The 19,865-nt window shown below is 34.7% G+C and overlaps 1 non-coding gene across 1 annotated transcript; it reads left to right on the top strand.

Moving 5' to 3' along the window:
• Positions 1 to 3,572: 3,572 nt before the first annotated feature.
• On the top strand, positions 3,573 to 3,679 carry LOC128279930 (small nucleolar RNA R71). Its single transcript, XR_008270115.1, has one exon. It is a non-coding gene; the product is annotated as a small nucleolar RNA R71 (small nucleolar RNA).
• Positions 3,680 to 19,865: the final 16,186 nt, after the last annotated feature.

Raw genomic sequence — 19,865 nt, 5'->3', positions numbered from 1 at the left:
CTATCATAACGGCTTAAAGGTGGAAGGTCGAACAGAGTTCTAATGTGAGCTCGAGATATGTTGGCTTGACGATCTCGAAGAAGAGCCCCCATGGGTCAGTAGTCAGGAGAGCCCAAACTGCGTCAGCGAGTTGGATCTGCTCTAGGGCAGTCCAATCAATGCAACAGCCCACACCTAGGGGTCTGGCCCGTAGTATCTGAAATAGTTCCTCCTAGGGTCCAGGTGGAAATTGGAGGAATGGGTGCCGGATCTCGGTGGTAGGATTAGATGAGGATGCTTCTCCTTTTTGCTTCTTCAAGGCGGGGATAACAGTCTTCTTGCCTCTAGTGTTTGTTATAGTGTGCCTTTCGAAATAATAGAATATAAATATTATCTAATATTGAACCATAAGTCAAAAAAAGAAATAGAATCTAAAAAAAGAAAAAACTATAGTCCTAAAGAGAATTCCTAATATTAAACATAACATAGACTCAAATAAAGCAAACAAAATAGAAATTAAAATAAAATAGGGATAATAAAAAATGAAAATTAATAAAAGTAATGATAACACATAAAATAAAAAAACAATAATAATGAGGGTTAGAAAAACTAAGTAAAGAAAAATAAACTAAAATTAGAATAGAAAAACAACCAAGAAATAAAAAAGAAGTAAATAAAAATGAAAATAAATAAAATGGTTGAGGGTAAAAGAGAAAGCCACAAACAGTGGTTGACGGTGGACGGGGTCACTATTCGGAGGCAGTGCTGTCGCCGATGATGGTGATGTGGGTCAGCCACGGGCATGGGCAGTGAGGCCGTGTGATTTGCAGTGGGGGCGTGCAAGGATGAGAAGAGGGGAGAAAAATGGAAAAGAAAGGGGAAAGAGGGTATGGGGAGGAAGAAAAGGGAAGAAAAAAGGAAAGCTAGGGGTGGCCGGTCGATAGGGGGAGAGATTGTGGCGGCTAGGGTTAGGGTATTGGGGAAGGGGGTGATGAATAGTGGGGGTTTATATAGATATTGGGGCACACCGCCCTGGGGCACGCCCGTGTGCCCTTATTTCAGCCCTTGTGTTTCGTGGTTTTCAAATTTGGGCGCGTCTGAAAGTCGGCCCACGCCTATGTTCTTTGGGCATGTTGGTGCACATGGTCGTGTCGTACGGCCGTGTCCTGCTTCGTTCGCTTCTCTTACGCCCGTGTATATATGCGCACGCCTGTGTTATTTTGACAGGTTTGACCACGGGTGATGGGCACGGGCGTGTCGCACAGCCCGTGTTAATTTTTTAATTTTTACCATAGCTTATAGACACGCCGGTATTGATTTGGTAGGATTGCCCACGGCCATGTCGCATGGCCATGGCAACGTATCGAATCCCATGTTTGGGGAAAAAGTTTTCTCTATTTTCACACAGCCGTATCGCACGGCCGTGTCGTCGCCCGTAGTATGAGTACAGCCTACTGCATGCCCGTGTGCCTGGCCATGTGGAGTTGGAAAACCTGTGTTCAAGGACTCAGTTAATGATTTAGATGTTAAAAACTAAAATTTAAAGAAATCACACTGTTTGTACTCGGGTTTGCATCCCGAGATGTGCTTATTTATAGTCTAAGCTCGACTTACCTCTCTGTTGTGTGGTCATGGTGGTGCGAGGAGTTTACACTCCTCATTCCTGTTATCAATGTCATCAAAATAAGGTTTTAGACAAGTACTATTTACCTTAAAAGTGCCGAATTTGGAATGAGTTACCTCGATCGTACCGTATGGAAAAATGCTAAGTATCGTAAAAGGGATTGCTCCATTTGGTTCAGAAGTGGTAATATGAGGGTCTGCCACATCTAATAGTACTTTTTCCTCAACCTTAAGTTGATTTGGTAAAACATTTAGTCTATCATGGCGTGGTTCTGGTTTATCGTGTGTTCTCGGTCTCTGTGTACGCTATTCATCTAGTTCCTCGATCTGTAGCCTTTTCTCTTCATAGATGGGTCATTTGTTGTTACTTGAACATGGATCATGTATGCTCTTCGAACGTGTTTTCTCCAAAGAAGGTTGCACCACATGATTAGTATTAGTAGCATGATTTATACAACCACCCTCAATATTCGATGTGTTACTTGAATTACGAGCTTGAAGAGTAATTGTTTCATCACCCACATGAAGTGTGAGTTCACCTGTACCAACATCAATAATAGTTCTAGAAGTTGCTAAAAAGGGTCGTCCTAAAATTAAAGGTATATTACTATCCTCTTCCATATCTAGAGCAACAAAGTCTACTGGGTATATAAATTTATCGATTTTAACAAGAACATCTTCAATGATACCCCTAGGAAATCTAATGGTTTTATTAGCTAATTGAATGCCCATCTTAGTTTGTTTGGGTTTCCCAAGACCTAGCTGTTTAAACATTTCATAAGGCATAACATTAATGCTCAACCCTAAATCAGCCAATGCATTATTAACATCTAAACTACCAATTAAACAAGGAATCGTAAAGCTCCCTAGATCTTTCAATTTGTTGGATACCTTTTTCTATAGAATGGCTGAGCAAACTGCACTTAACTCCACATGTGACGCCTCATCCAACTTCCGTTTATTTGCTAAAAGCTCCTTTAAAAATTTAACTACATTTGGCATTTACGAAAGAACTTCAATAAATGGTAAGTTAATATGCAATTTCTTTAATAATTTAAGGAATTGACCAAATTGTTCATCCGTGTGGTCTTTCCTTGTCGCCTTGGGATATGGCACACGAGGTTTGTACTCTTTACTTACCAGTTTTCGCTCGCTGTGGTCCACCTCATCCTTACATTTACTTACCACAATTTCTTGCCTCGGTTCTGATTCAGGTTCAACTAACCCTTCTTTATTTCGAATGATAATTGCATTAAGTTGTTTCCTTAGGTTAGATTCAATGTTACTCGGCAAGCTGCCTTGTGGTCATTCAGAAATTAATTTAGCAAGCTGGCCTATCTGAGTTTCGAGCCCTTGGATCGACACTTGTTGATTCTTAAGTGTGGTTTTGGTATTCTGACATCGAGATGAATTTTGTTAGCATCTCCTCAAGGTTTGGCTTCTTTTCCTGCTGGTAAGGTGGTTGTTGAAAACCTGGGGGATGTTGTGGCCTTTGATTTCCCTGGACACCCCATGAGAAGTTGGGATGGTTCCTCCAACCTGCATTATAAGTGTTACTGTATGGGTTATTTTGAGATCTAGAATTATTATTACCCATATATTGAACTTGTTCCTCCTCGGTGCTAGGATTGAAGGATTGATATTCTGTGTGTACTCCTCCTCCATTTGAATCGCACCTTATTACTGGATGTACCTGAGTAGAACCATACAAACCGTCAATCTTTTTATTTAATAGTTCTACCTAGTTAGATAGCATAGTAACCGCGTCGAGGTTGAAAACACTGGCTGCTTTTATTGGCTTTGTTCTCATGACTTCCCACTAATAGTTATTCAGTGACATCTCTTCAATAAATTCATAAGCCTCTTCAGGTGTTTTTTTGTTTAAAGTTCCACCGGCGGCTGTATCGATGAGTTGTCTTGTTGAGGGGTTCACACCGTTGTAAAAAGTCTGAACCTGCAGCCATAGAGGTAACCTATGGTGAGGGAACCTTCTTAATAGGTCCTTGTATCTCTCCCATGCATCATACAAGGTTTCTAGATCCATCTGCACAACAGAAGAGATATCATTCCTTAGTTTAACTATTTTAGCCGGCGGAAAATATTTTAGTAAATTTTTTCGATAATTTGTTCCCAAGTTGTGATTGACCCTCGTGGTAACGACTTCAACTGTTGTTTAGCTTTGTTCCTTAATGAGAATGGAAACAACTGAAGGCGTATGGTGTCGTCAGAAATGCCATTGATCTTAAAAGTGTCGCAAAACTCTAGAAAATTCACCAAATGAGTGTTTGGATCCTCGTCCTGCAAACCATCAAACTGAACAAACTGTTGTATCATTTGAATCGTGTTAGGTTTCAGTTTAAAATTATTTGCAGCAATAGCAGGTCTAGCTATACTCAATTTAGCTTCTGTTAAAGTAGGTTTCGCACAATCATACATAGTACGAGGAGCAGGATTTTGATTTATTGGATTTGCGGCAACCATAGGAGGTAGTTGATTATTCTGATTGTCCTCTTCCCCTTCTTCTATGTATCATAAGCTTCACCTTATTTCTCTTTGGTTTCTGCGAGCTGTGCTTTCGATTTCACTATAAAAAAGTAGAGGTCCTGACGGGTTTCTTCTAGTCATAAACTATAAAAACCTGCCAGAAGCAAATAAAACAAAAAGTTAATAATTTAAGAAAAAAATAAATTTAAATTGCAATAAAAATAAATGGCAAAGTAATAAAAATGAAGTGTTCCTAATATCTTAGATGACCCCGGCAATGGCGCCAAAAACTTGATGTGTGTGATAAGTTTTATATTTATGATTGATCGTACTTGAAAACTAACAATTATCACGATAAAGGCAAGCACACCTATCGAACAGTATATAGCTTATAGCAAGACTGGAATGTCGAACCCACAGGAACTAAAAGTACTAGTATTAACCATCCTTTTATTATCTAGCCTAAAAATAAGGGGATTTGCTTTATCTAAACTAATTAACTAAACAAAGAATGCACATGAAGTAAATTGGGGAAATACTTTTGGAAAAACTGATTGATTTAGACAATACCCAAGGAAGAATCCACCTAGACTTCACTTGTTAATTGACTCTGAATTAGACGATTTATTCATTTGACTCGATCCGTAGAAATCCCTAATTTATATTATTATCTCTCTCGAGACTAACAATGTCTAAACCTAGGTTGATTAATTGAAATCTCTTTCTAATTAAAACCCATAGTGTTGCATTAACTCGATCTATGGATTCCCTTATTAGGTTTGACCCTAATCCAGCATTTTTATGTCTCCCTATGTCTAAGGGTGCAATCAACTCCACTTGATTATGCTAGATCTACTCTTAGACAGGGACTTTTGCTCCTCTGAATACGCACATCAATACTTGAATCAATATCCTGGAATATTAAAGCAAGAATTAAGAACAAATCAAGTATTTATCATATAATTCAGAAAATAATAACAAGATCCATCTTAGGTTTCATCCCCCTTAGGTATTTATAGGATTTAGTTCATATGTATAAAATAAAACATCTCAGAAGAATAATGATAACAAAACATAAAGAAAACCCAAAAAGCCCTGAAGGAAATTGAAGGGAGATCTTCAGTCTTGAAGGAGAATCCAGCTTCTGAGATGGATCAATCGGCTTTCTTCGAGTAATTCCTTGCCTCCTACTCCGTGTGTCTTCTAGGTGCCCTTCTAGGGTGTTTATATAGGCTTTAGAATGCTTCTAAACCTTCAAAAGTGGCCTTTTTCAAATAGAACTAGACTTGGGCTCGACAGGGACACAGCCGTGTGACACGCCCCTTTGATTTCCCACGGGCGTATGGTCTACTTGTGTGGGGAAGTCGAAGCCATGTTGATTTCCCACGTTGACCCATTTTCTCCGTTTTTGGCCCGTTTCTCGCTCTTTTTATCTCCTATGCTCACCTAAGTATAAAACATTAAATTAAAGGATTAGGAGCATCAAATTCCATAAATCTAATGATAATTCATCAAAAAATGTGCTTAAGCATGGGATAAAATATGTATAAGTCATGACTTATCAAGGTCACATTGACCACCAAAGTGATCTAAAAACATTTTCACAAAACAAATTGTGAAAGTTGTATTTCAAGTGCAGTTTGCTTGATTCAAACAAAACCGTTTAACCATTTAGGATTTAAAAAAATGAAATTTAAGTTACGTTAAAAAAAAACACTCGAAATGGAGATTCGCAGTTTCTAAAATTCAGTCCAAAAGTAATTTACGGAAACCCAAACTAAAATTGTACCACAGTCCCTATAAATATTTATAGTAGAAAACCGTTCACAAATTTTAAAAATGAAGAAACATTTTAATAGCTTGACTTAAAATGAAACAATTCTGAGACCTCCGACATCCCAAGTCTAGGCTTTAAAACACGAGAGTACCTAAAAAGGGAAAACTAAGAGGGTGAGCTACATGAGCTCAATGTGAGTTTGAAATGTAAGCAAATATCAAAAGACAAAGTATCAAATACAAACATTTCAAGTTAAGGTACACAGACTGTGTATACTAAAAGAAAACTTGCGCCAGAAGTCAGACACAACCACACGTATTGATTAGCACACACAGTAATATTTTATTCAGACAAATCAATATATGTTCAAATGCAAACTGGATGCAAAACAGATTAGAAACATACTCCAACCTTAGGTAATTCGGAATTATACCAAAATACACAAAATTTCTTTCAATTAAATAGCAAAACAACACTTAGATTAGTCAATTTTAGAAACACACAAAAATTGTCGAATTTCGTAGAATCCAAACAACAATTCAATAAGGGTACAGAAGGGTTTCCGAACACACGTTTGAATTTGCAATTAAAGCACCACAATAGCCCCAATCTAAACTTCAAAACAACTCGCACATTAAAAAAAACCATTAGAACTTAAAGTTTCAATACCAGTTTAGACGAAAAACAAATCAATCCAACTCAAGCTACTCTTACCTAGAAACCCTTGTTGATAGAATTATAAAACAATAACTAAAGACAACAAAAAATAATCAGAATAGAACAGAAGGAAAAAAAGGAAAAAATAATAGAGGAAAAAAGAAAATAAAGAAGGAACTGACAAAAATAAGAAAAGTAAATAGTCAAAGAAAGAGGGAGAGAAACGTGAGAATGCATAAAAGAAGTGGGAGAGTTTTTTGGGGGAAACCAAAACTAACGTGAAACGAATATGCCAAATAAGAGGAATTTTATGAAATTTTATCTATTTAATTTATTTTATTACTCTCACAAAATATATTCCAAAAATTAAACAAAAATATTTTTTAAGAAAACCCCCACATTGCACACACGTGGACTCAAACACCAGACTAAAGGCTAAGCTACCAAATACCTAGCCGCTGAACTAGAAGGCTCACTCTGACACTAAGGCAGGAAAGAAAACCCAATTTCTCAACCTACTAACTGAACCTAACCACAAACCTTCAAACTTCTAAGCCCAAACTCCAAGGTGTTACATGGTTCCTCTCTAAACTCTAGATGATAATATTTAAGAGATATAATTAAAACTAAATCTAAGCAATATCATAATAATCCTAATAATAATCCTAACAATAATACTAAAAATAGAATTTAAATCTAAACAAAGTTTTATGTACATAAATCTCTTCTTTGAAATTTTGCCTCAAGTCTTCCACACTTTGTATTTTCGGCACCACTTCTTCCCTATTTCACATGCTGACTCATTCTGTCTTTAAATTCACGATTTTTGGCCCCAAATTTCCTTTTGTCTTCAATTTAGTTTCTACAAGATAAAAAAACCATAAATAGCTCAAATTAGTAGGATCATACCCAAAATATATATGTAATTAACTCAGAAAATTATGTCATTTTAGAGTATTATCAGTGGATCCTATGCTTTCTTAGGTTTTTTTGCCTCTAGAAATTTCCCATGTTGTTTTACAAATCCACATATAGATATTTAAGCATTAAGAAACATAACATTGAAAATGTTGGAATCGCTTGTAAGACTGACTTGATAAATACCTCCTTTCCCCCTTATGAAATAAGCCTGATACTCCAACTACTAATTTCACTTTTTATCCTATCCTTCAGCCCTTGAAATGCCAATCTATTTCCTCTACCTGCCATGCTTGGTAAGCCCAAGTACTTCTCCAAATCTGTAGAGTTTCTAACATTAAGTAGTTGAGAGATGATCAATTTATTTTGCTCAATCACATTAGAACTAAAAAATGCCGTGGATTTTTCAAAATTAACACACTAGCCTAAAAAAACTTCATATGCTCAGAGTCTATTTTTTACTGCATTTGCCCCTCTTTCTATGGCCTCACCAAAAAGAATGCAATCATCGGTAAATATTAGATGTGAAATTTTTGGCGCATAAAATTTGTATCTTAATGTTCGTGACACTATACCTCCCTATAATTGCTTAGGGTTGTTCGTACTTGATGAGGACTTGAAATATTACCAACTTTTTGCATTTTAGTGTGCATATAGCTTATTGATGACAAAGCCACTAAGCCATAAAGATCTAGGATATCACTTAGATTCTCAATTCTAACATCAAGTTTGAAATTCAAATTTCACAAGTCCATGGATAACATTCATCTTTTCACCTTCAATTATGCTATTTTTCTCATTTTGATAATCCAAGTTTATGACAACCTTACCAAAAATGACATCTCCAACATTTGTACCTCCCTTAAATTGAAAAATGAAACACCTCTTACCCGTACCCAAGACTGGATAGGATACGATGCATTACCGAACGCATACACAGTTATTGATGCAAAAATCGGGCCATAAAATTTTCGTCCAAATTAAAACTTTTCAAACACATGTATATTACCCCTTATACGGGCCTTCGAGGCCTAAAACATACATCGGGGTGGTTCAGGATTGAACCAAGAACCTTCAATAAACTTTGGACAACTTAGCAAATTTCTTACTTTGGAGAGTCACATGCTCGTGTGTGTTGAACCGTGTGGTCACACACGCTCGTGTGGCTTGGGACATGCCTGTGTCCAAAGCCCATGTAACTCTCTGTTTGTGACATCAGCAAAATAATTTGAACCACACGGCTAGGCCACACGCCTATGTGCTAGGCTATGTCCTCCACACGGTTGAGACACATGGCCGTGTCTCTGCCCGTGTGGCTAACACTTAGGCTATTTTCCAAGCCTTCATATTTCCCATAAACCCTTACAACCTTATACACATCAAACCCACAAGTCATGGCATCATTTTAGTGATTAAACACCCTTTATTAAGACACATTCAACATTAGCTCGTCATTATACATATGTTCCACCTCTTCATAATAAACTAGTCTAGCCACATTATTACACATTCATTTGACCTTGTCATCTCATTAATCACTTATACCATTAAACTATGGTTACTAACTTATACATCAAACATCCATGTTCAAGGCACTAGCTTCTTATTACCATATTACATGTTTAATTCATGGTCATGACCACCTCGGTTGGTCATAAAACATGCATTCAACACACATGACATATTACCAACCATGCATGACAAACAAACATAATCATATCTTCACATCGTAAGCAATAAATCATAACATAACTAGCTAGACTTACAAGCCATAATCAATTTGAGCCATATGCCATGGCCATATACAATAGCTCAAAATGGGCCAATACATTTGGCCAAATCATAATAACACATGTCATAGAACTAGGTCCCTATATATGGCACTCACTTGATAATTCTAACTATGTAACATTATTCCAAAGTTATTGGCTTGATAGTGTGATACTGCCTCCGATGATCTCTAACCCCGAGCCGACCTGACAACACTGAAAGAAATGGAAAGGAGGGAGTAAGCTTTACACTTAGTAAGCTCGCATGAATAATAATAAGCAATGTATTAACATGTTGTTTTTCAATTCCTCTCTATTTATTCAAAGTCCGGTTAAGCTGTTTTCTAGAGTCATGGCCACTAAATTATTTATATCCAGAGATACGGGACTCCAAATTGAGAACCACTAATTTTCCTAGAAACTAGACTGATATATCTTCTTACCATAAAATTTTAAGAATTTTACGTCCAGCCAATAAGTACAGTTTATTCTTTAAAATCACCCTATTTTGCTATCTGACAATTCCGACCCCTCTACACTAAAAATTAATTATCTCTTTGTACAAGACTTGGATAAAGTTCCTGTTTATTTCTTTAAAAAATAGACTCATTAGGGATTTTAAGAATATAAATTATAACCCATAATTATTTTTGTAAAATTTTTAATTATTTTCCCAAATCAGAATAGGGGATTCTGAAATCATTTTAACTCTGTCTCACAAAAATTCAAATATATCATAATATGAAATTATTTTTCATACAATATTTCCTTTATATTAAGGTAGACTCAATAATCTTTTATTTCATATCTTATTCAATTCTAATTCGATTTTCACCATTTTTGGTGGTTTTTCAAAGTTATACAACTGCTGCTATCCAAAACTATTTTATTACTAGATTTCACTCTTTCATGTTTTCTTTGTAGTAACTTTCATTGTAACACTTACTCCATATCAATCTTACCAAAGTTCACTCAACTATTGAGCACGTTGCTCATAAATTTCCACAAACATATACCTGCACTTATTCATCACATGGTCATGTTCACATGTATTTTCACTTAGTCGATTTCCTGATGAACTCATCGGAATAATAATAGATACACGGTTGCCTGCACATATTACCACCCTTGTAACAAAAGCTATCTAGTACGCATTGTAGCCTGCACTTACATGCGACCACCAATTTGGTACACGTAGTAGCCTGCACTTAGTACTACACACGTGACCTAACCATCTGATACACGTAGTAACCTGCACTTAGTACTACACACGTGATTGAAGTTGTCGGGTACGTATAGTAGCCTGCACTTAGTACTACACACGTGACCTAAAACCATCTTAAACACATAGTAGCCTGCACATAGTACTACACATGTGTTCTCACAATGGATCATTCGTATCATTTCTATTCCGAAGGTTCAACTGGGAAATTCCTCACTTTTCAACATTTAACAAACTCATTCATAGCCTATTTCGATTCGTAATTTACATCAAATGATCATTCTATAGGCAGCCACGTCTCATATAATAACCAAATATAATAACATAAAAAGAATTGATATATTATTTACATACAAACTTACCTTCCTTTTCACTCTTTCACAAGTTATCCAACTTAATAAAACATCATGTCATATCAAATTCTCAATTTATTCAACTATTATATAGCAAGCCATCAATGATTGAACCATCAAACATTTTCTGTGCTACTAGTCATATATCATTGTTCTCACAAATTTTATATACCATTCTTTCATCTCTTTTCAATATATTAAACCATGCTATTCATGCAATAATAATATAAAATTTTCAATTCAAATATAGAATTGCAATATTATTGACACACAAACTTACCTCGGCACCAAAATAGCAAAAATGAACCTAACCACCGATTTTCTATTTTTCACCCGATCTAGGTCCAATCCTCAATTTCCTTGATCTATAATATCACATTTATTCCAATTATTAGTCACATTATTTAATGTGATCCAAAAATCATATTTTGACAAAATTACATTTTTCCCCTAAACTTTATCAAAATTACACTTTTCCCCTAGGCTCGAAATGTGATTTTTTATTCAATTTTCTCACTCTATAGGCCTAACGAACCATTTTCATAACTATAGCAAACTACAATTCTCATCAAAACACCCTTTTATACCATTTTTACAACTTTTACAAAATGGTCCTTTTAGACATTTTCATCAAAAATCGCTTAGTAAAAGTCATTTATTTAACACCCAACACTCATTTTCTACCATTAGACATTAAAATTCATGCATGTCACACATGGGTCAATTTTTAAACATGAACCCTAGCTCAAATTAATGGTAGAAATAGATAGATCTTGTTACGGGGATTGCAAAAACGTAAAAATCATTAAAAACGGGGCTAAAACGGACTTACAGTTGAGCTTGAAAGCTTGAAAAACTCTATCCATGGTTCCTCCATGCATGTTTCGGCCAAGAGGTTGAAGATGGACAAAAATTGGCTTTTAATTTTGTTTTTAATTCATTTTAATAACTAAATGACCAAAATGCCCTTAATGAAAAACTTTGGAAACATGCCTCACCATGTCCATTTTTGTCCGCCAACTTAACCAATGGTCTAATTACCATATAAGGACCTCCAATTTAAAATTTCATAAAAATTGGACACCTCTAGCATGTAGAACTCAACTTTTACACTTTTTACTATTTAGTCCTTTTGACTAGATTGAATGCCCAAACGTCAAATTTTTCGAACGAAATTTTTCACGAAATCATTCTATGAAATTTTAGACGATAAAAATATAATAAAAATAAAATTTTTCTCATCGGATTTGTGGTCCCAAAACCACTGTTCCGACTAGGCCCAAAATTGCGATGTTACAAAAAATGCCTAAATGAAATGTAACTTTTGTAACATGCTAGTTTTAGCTAAATCGGAACAATGATTTCAGAACCACAAATCTGATGTCAGAAAATTATTATTGAAGCACTAAACCTATGAAGCAAAGTTGTTATTGGTTGGGACCCATAGTCAGCTTGTCACATTCCAAAAATTGAGGGTTCGTAGAATTGGGTTTCTAAAATGAGAGAAAGTGATCATGCCCTAATTTTTGTAATTATCTGTGTGTTTTTAGGAAAATAAATGATTTATTGGTCCATTGGTTAAGTTTTAGTGCAACTATCATTGAAACCTAAGCTCAAACCCCTTCCCTTGCTCCATTTTTATTATTTTACAAATTTTGCATCAAGCCCAAGTATGTGAGACACCTTGTTTTTAAAATAAATATTATAAGGTTATGTCAAGTATGAGTAATTGGCTTAGTGGTTAAAAGAAAACTAGGAGAGAGTGTAATTTGCTTAAAAACTAGAGTTTGATTTCCTTCTCTTGCTATTTTTGCTATTTTTTCTCCTTCTCCTCATTTTGTGCCACCCATGCTAGATTGAATAGCTCTAGTGTAAAATCTATCTGATATAACTCGAAATAATTTAAATTTCACAAATCCAATATTTTTCTGAAATACCATGTACAAGAATGATGGTTGTGAAACTAACTAAAAATTCGACTAAGGAAAGCGTACCTATCGAACAGTAGTATAGTTATGGTGAGACCGAGAATATCGTATCCACGAGGACTAAAAGTACTAGTAATTACTATCTTTTTATTATCTAACCTAAGAATTAAAGGATGTTTTTAAACTAAAACTAATTATCTAATTAACTAAGATTACGACAGATATTAAAGTTGGAAAATACTTTTTAGAAGACCGATGGAGAAGACAATACCCAAGGAAAAATCTAGCTAGACTTCACTTATTGCTTCTGAATTAGACTATTTATTCACTTGACTTAATCCGTAGAAATCCCTAGTTTATGTTATTATCTCTCTCGAGACTAAAAACAACTGACTCGAGGTTGATTAATCGAAATCTCTTTCTAATTAAAACCCCTATTGTCACATTAACTCAGTCTATGGATTCCCTTATTAGATTTGACTCTAATCTAGTAGATTTATGTCATCCTATCTCTAGGATTGCATGCAACTCCGCTCAATTATGAATGATCTACTCCTAAACAAGGACTTTTGCTTCACTGAATAAGCACATCAAAAACCTGAATTAATATCCTGGAATATTAAAACAAGAATTAGAACTCAGAATTAAGAATAAGAACAAGTATTTATCATATAATTCAAATAGTAATAAAATCCGTCCTAGGTTTTATCTCCCTTAGGTATTTAGGGAGTTTAGTTCATAATAATGGAAAACATCTCCAGATTGGGAAAATAACAAAACATAAAGAACCCAAAGAACTTCTAAGGAAATTGAATGGAGATCTTCAGTCTTGAAGTAGATCCTGCTTCTGAGCTGATTCCGATGGCTATCCTTGAGTATTTTCTGCCTTCTACTTTGCGTGTCCCCTTTAATCCTCTTCTAAGGTGTTTATATAGACTTTGGAATGCTTCAAAAACCCTCAAAATTAGCCTTTTCCAAGTAGAATTAGACTTGGGCTCGACAGGGACACAGCTGTGTGGCACACCCGTGTGATGATGTTCAGGCCGTGTGTAATTTTGAGTTGGTTTTTAGTCGACACGGCCATGACACATGGGCATATGGCCTACCCGTGTGTCACACACGGGCATGTGGATCACCCGTGTGCAAGTGCTTAAGCCGTGTGAACACTGAATTAGGTCCAGGTTGTCCATTTTTTGGCCCATTTCTTGCTTTTTTTTACTTTCCTATGCTCACCTAATTATAAAACATAAATTTAAAGGATTAGGAGCATCAAATTCAATGAAACTAAGGAAAAATCATCCATAAATATGTTAAACATGGGGTAAAAATATGTATATATTATGGTTTATCAAAGAAATAACCTAAATCCATGTATAGACATCCACATTTACCATCCAATTATTACAAAAAAAAAAAAACCTAGCTAAGACTTCCAAATAAATCAACAACATTAAATTATTTTCCTATTCACGTTAGATACCTACCACTTTATTGTTAAAAAAACATAAAAGCTACCAACCACTTTAGGATTTTTTACTCTTTTAAGATAACTCATATTTCCAATAATTAAATAATGAATTTAGACGTCAAGTTCTTCACTTCCCTAAAATGGATAAAAACCAACTGAACTAAAAATATATATATAAATTGCTTTTATATTCTTATGATAAATAATTTCAAAGTCCATTTTCAATAGTCTAAAAAAACACTTCAATATCACTTTAACTCAACTAGTTATGATGAGTGAATTGAATGAATCTGACATAGAGTCAATGGCCACCATTTCTGCATGCTTGGAAAATGACAATCTTCATTTTTCCAGGTCATTTTTCATCTCAATCTTCATTTTCTTCTATAATTTTTTTTTACCTTGTATGTGGGGAGTGTCTCGTATTCTTCTCCCAATTAAATTATGCTATCTTTTCTCTGTTAAACTCTAATTATTCTAGGGATATTTTAGTATAATTAGAACTCTACTTAGCCTATTTGAAGGGGTCTTGTATCTTTGTTGTAATATGCCAACCAGAAAAAAGGTTTTTCTTTAAAGGTGACAAGATGTAACTGCATGTGAGTTTTCGTGAGAATTTCGTTATAATTATGGAGAGTATTTTCTCCATACTTCACGCTTGTTTGTTTAATCATTTAGTCGAAACTCGAAGCCTCCTTTGCCCGTGGTTTTTCCCACTTTGATGGTTTTCCAAATAAAATTTTTGTGTTCATTATTCTCCACTTTTATTATCTCGTTGTTTATACGGGTCGAACCCCAACAATCTAAACAGAAGATTATAGAAGGTAAACAAAAATTAAAAAAGAAAATGAAGATTGAGATGAAAAATCACCTGGAGGATTGTAACACCGCTCGCTCGTATTCAATGTCAGAATAGGGTTATGGAGCATTACCAAACTTTTTATACAATTAAACATACATTTCACATAAATTTTCCATTTCCATATAAATATCAATCATAAACAATCACATTGTACCTAATACGAGCCTATGAGGCCCTAAACATACATCTAAAGTGGTTCGGACTAAATCGATAACTCAGGAAAATTTTAGAAAAACTTAGAAAATTTTTACAGAAAATAGGGGGCAAATGCCCGTGTGGCCTAGTCGTGTGTCTCACATGGCCAAAACACACCCGTGTCATAGGCCGTGTGTGTAACAATCCGTTTTTGGTCAAATCAGAAAGTGGTTTTGGAACCACAACTCTGAGGTCAAAATAATTATTTTATTATTATTTTAATTTCTACACCATGAAAATATGATTGTGTGAAATTTTCATTAAGAAATTTTATCATTTGAGTTCTTAATTTAATAAAAGGACCAAATCGCGTAAGTGCAAAAGTAGTGTTCTATTAGATAAAGGTGTCTAATAGCTATAGAACCTTAAAGTTAAGGTTCTTAAATGATAATTGGACCATTTATGTTGATAGTGGATGATAATGGCTTGGTATTATTGAAACTTTGATTAAGTAATAAGGTTAATTTAGTAATTTGGTTAATTTAAGTAAAAATAAATAAAACAAATTAAAAGGTTATCATCTTTAATGTCTGCAACCTATTTTGATAATAAGAAATAGCCATGGGAATGAGCTAGGGATCAGCTAGTTTGGAAGCTCAATTGGTGAGTAAATTTTGTCCCGTTTTTAATGTTTTCTATGTTTTTAAGATCGTTGCAGCTTGGTCTAGCTAGCCTAGGGACTAATTTGCAAAAATGCTAAAGATTTTAGATGTTTCCATTGATGAATTAGCATGTATTTTGAAGTTTCTTGATAGATTATGAATTCTTGTTGCTAGGTATACAAGTTTTGTTAAGTGATTTTTAGTGAAAATGCATATTAAGGGTTAAATTGTAAAATGTGAAAAACTTTGTGGTTTAAATGTAAAATAAATAAAAATATGGGCCGGTGAGGGCATAATAGTAACTTGGCTAGGCTTTGGTTGTGATGAAATTGAATGAATTTTTTTTTATGAGCCTAAGGACTAAATTTTAAAAGTGGTGAAACATTAGGGGAAAATGTGTAAATGTGCTTAAATGTGTGTTTTGGATTAAATTGAATAGAGAGATTATTAAATAAGTTAATTTTGAATATATTTAGATCACGCAAAGCGAAATCTGGATATAGATAGGGGGGAACTAAAGTTATCAACTAATCGACCTATTTCGTCATTTCACATTTGAGGTAAGTTCGTATATTATAAGTTTTAATACAAATGTAATTTATATGATTTAATATCGCATATATTGTGAATACAAGATGGATATGTTCGATAGTGATTCGACAATGTTTGGACACTTGAAATCTCGGTTGAACCTTAGGAATAGTTTAAGATAATGGGACATGTCGGTAGAGAATATATTGAGTTGGCTTAGTGCCATGAATATCGGCTGATTTGGCTTCGGACCATGATATTAGTATTTCGGATATAAGCTACCTTGATTTGGCTTCGATCCATGGTATAGGTACTTAATGTGCGAGACTCTTGAGTATCCGACTTCTATTTCGAATGGTTCAACGGGTAAATGAAATATGTGATTGAGTATGAGAATGATATAAGATGGTATAGGTACGTACATAACATGTATAAGTTTTGGTTCGACGAAAATTTTGAAGAATATGATTAATATCATAATTGTTTATATGAAAGGTTTGTTAGATAATAAATGCTAAATGTTGATATATTCAAATTGTTGATTTATAATCTTGAGATTGAATTAGGTTTATGGTATACGAGCTTACTAAGCTTTATAGCTTACTTTGTTTATTTTCCCATGTTTTATAGTGTTATCAAGCTAGCTCGGATTCAAGAATCGTCGGAGATCGCTTCACACTATCCTCCAATCACCTAGTACCTATGAATTCTAATATTTTAAGTATATGACATGTATAGGGATTTTGGTCATGTTGGTTATGTTTTAATTATGATTTTGGCCATTTGAATTGGCTTGTAAATGTCTAAGGTTTGGTTTGTATATTTGGCCATGTGAGTTGGCTTATTTTGGTTGATTTTGGTTATGTTTATATGTATATAAATGACCTATGTTGTGTGAATGAAGTTGGAGTCATGATGTTTATTCTATTAGGAAATTTGAATGTCAAATAGGTGATGATTTGTCAATTAGTATGTTTGTGGAATTGAGCATATTGATGCATAATTGTTAATAGTCATTTTGATGAATTGATAAAAATAAAGATTGGTATGAAGTTAGATGGCATAATGTGATATTTAAGTTTTGCATTGGTTGGTATTGGAAATGGTATAAATTATGCTTGATTTGGAATTGATTTATATGTCTATTAATGCTATGTCTTATGCCATATGAGTTGTATAGGTGTGCCTATGTTTGGGTGCCAAATTGGCTTGGTAAATAGCCTATTTTTAGGGCACTTGGGATAGCCACACAGGTGTGTGTGTTGGCCGTGTGACCCAAATCAGAGAGTTACTTGAGGTCAGACACAATCTGGGACATAGCCATGTGCTCCCATTTTGAATGTCCACACGGCCAGTGACACGGGCATGTCTGTTGTCCACACGGGCGTGTGTCCCCTGTTTTGAGAAAAATTTTCAAGGTTTCGTAAAAGTTCCCTAAGTTATCGGTCTAGTCTCAAATTACTCCCAATATATGTTTAGAACCTTGAAGGCTCGTATTAGGTACAAATTGATTAATATTGAATGATGAATGCATGAATTGTGAAAATGTATGCTAAATGAATGTTTAATTGTTTTATAAGTCTGCTAATGCTCCATAACCCTATTCTGGCATTGAATACAGGTGACGGGTGTTACAATGTAGACATTTGAAATGGTATCACATAGCCATGTCCCAGCCCGTGTCTGACCCCATGTAACTCCCTGACTTGGGTTACACGGCCAATCACGCGCCCGTGTGCTAGGCCGTATGCTAAGCCCTGCCAAACCTGTAGGGTATACTAACTTATGCCACACAACCAAGTCACACGCCCATGTGCTAGGCCTCATGGAGCATACTAACTTGATTAATTCAACACCAGGGGACACATGGCCATGTAACCTGACCGTGTGTCACACACGATTGAGACACACAGACGTGTCTATGCCTGTGTGGAAAAAAATAGGCTATTTGCCAAGCCATCTTGCCACCTAATTTTTGTATACACCTACACCTAACCAAATGGCACCAAAAAAATAGGCATTCATCCAACCTCAACCAATCATAAATAATACCATTTCAATACCAACATATACATAGTACACAAATACCCCAAAATGCCATTCAATTTCATACTAAACTTTACATTCATAACAAGCATCTTCTATCACTAATCAACCACACATCACAAGATAAATTACACATATATATACTTGAGCAAAACATGCCAAATAAAAGCCAAATCACATGGCTAAAATCATAATACATCCATCATCAGTTATAAGACAACTCAAAAGATTAAATCCATTACTAAAATATATCGAATGACCAAACTCCTATACATGCCATACAACCATAAACATAGATTCAAAAATACCAATGTGATAGCTTGATAGTGTGATGGGGTCTCCGAAGGTTCCCAAATCCAAGCTAGCTTTGATTTCACTATAAAACACAAAAAAATAAACAATGTAAGCTATAAAGCATAGTAAATTTGTATAGCATTAAACTCAACTTACCATATATGCACAATTTAAGTAATTTAAACATAACATAACATTTCTCATGATAATTCACAACCTACCACATTTTTATTCACCAAGTTAGTTATGAATTTCATAAATTTCCTCATTTTAAAGCTTGTACAGTTCATGTACATGCCTGTACCATCTTGTACCAAATTCATACTCAACCACATCTTTGATAAACCAGTTGAACCATTCGGAATACTGTTGGATACTCAGGAATCTCACACTTTAAGTGTCACATACATAGCCGAAGCTATCTCAATCTTATATCACAGATAATGCTCACTCTCGAGCTATCAACGGGTCTACTTACATAAGCTGACGGTCATAATGAAGCTACATGGTGCTGCTCACACAAGCTGATGAGAATCCGCAACACATGCTGGGTAACTTAGCCACCGGTAGGACGTATGGACCAGCATCCAAATCACATAACCCCTAATGACTTGTCATTTGTATCTTAATTTATTCCTAAGGTTCAACGGGGATTTCACACTTGCTGATTTGTCATCTAATGTATCTGCAAGGCCATATTCACAATTTATGTAATATTAAAGCATTAATAATACAATTATAGTAATGCTTATTACATATGAATTTACCTCGATCGCTAAAACGGTAGAATAAATCGACTAGTTTGATACTTTGTTTTTCCCCCAATCTAAATCTAGATTTCACTTTTATTGATCTATATGCAATAAAGCTTAACTAATTCAATTATCAATCTATTCAATTTACCCCCAAATACACATTAAAGAAATTTTACACTTTTGCCCCTATGATTTCAACAGTTTTACAATTTAGTCCTTATCTCATAAAAATACAAATTCATGAAATTTAACTTATACCCATGCTAGCTGAATTTCAATTAAGTCCCCAGCAGCCCATATTTTTCATTTATTTTGCAATTTAACTACAAAATTTTAACATTTATCAATTTAATCCCTAAATAACAATTTTGTCAAAAATCACTTAACAAATATTGTTTACCT

Source organism: Gossypium arboreum, chromosome 8 (genome assembly GCF_025698485.1).
Source record: "Gossypium arboreum isolate Shixiya-1 chromosome 8, ASM2569848v2, whole genome shotgun sequence".
In the NCBI taxonomy this organism is placed as follows: Eukaryota; Viridiplantae; Streptophyta; class Magnoliopsida; order Malvales; family Malvaceae; genus Gossypium; species Gossypium arboreum.
Note: the sequence above shows the minus strand (reverse complement) of the source record. Positions and strands in the feature narration are given on the sequence as shown.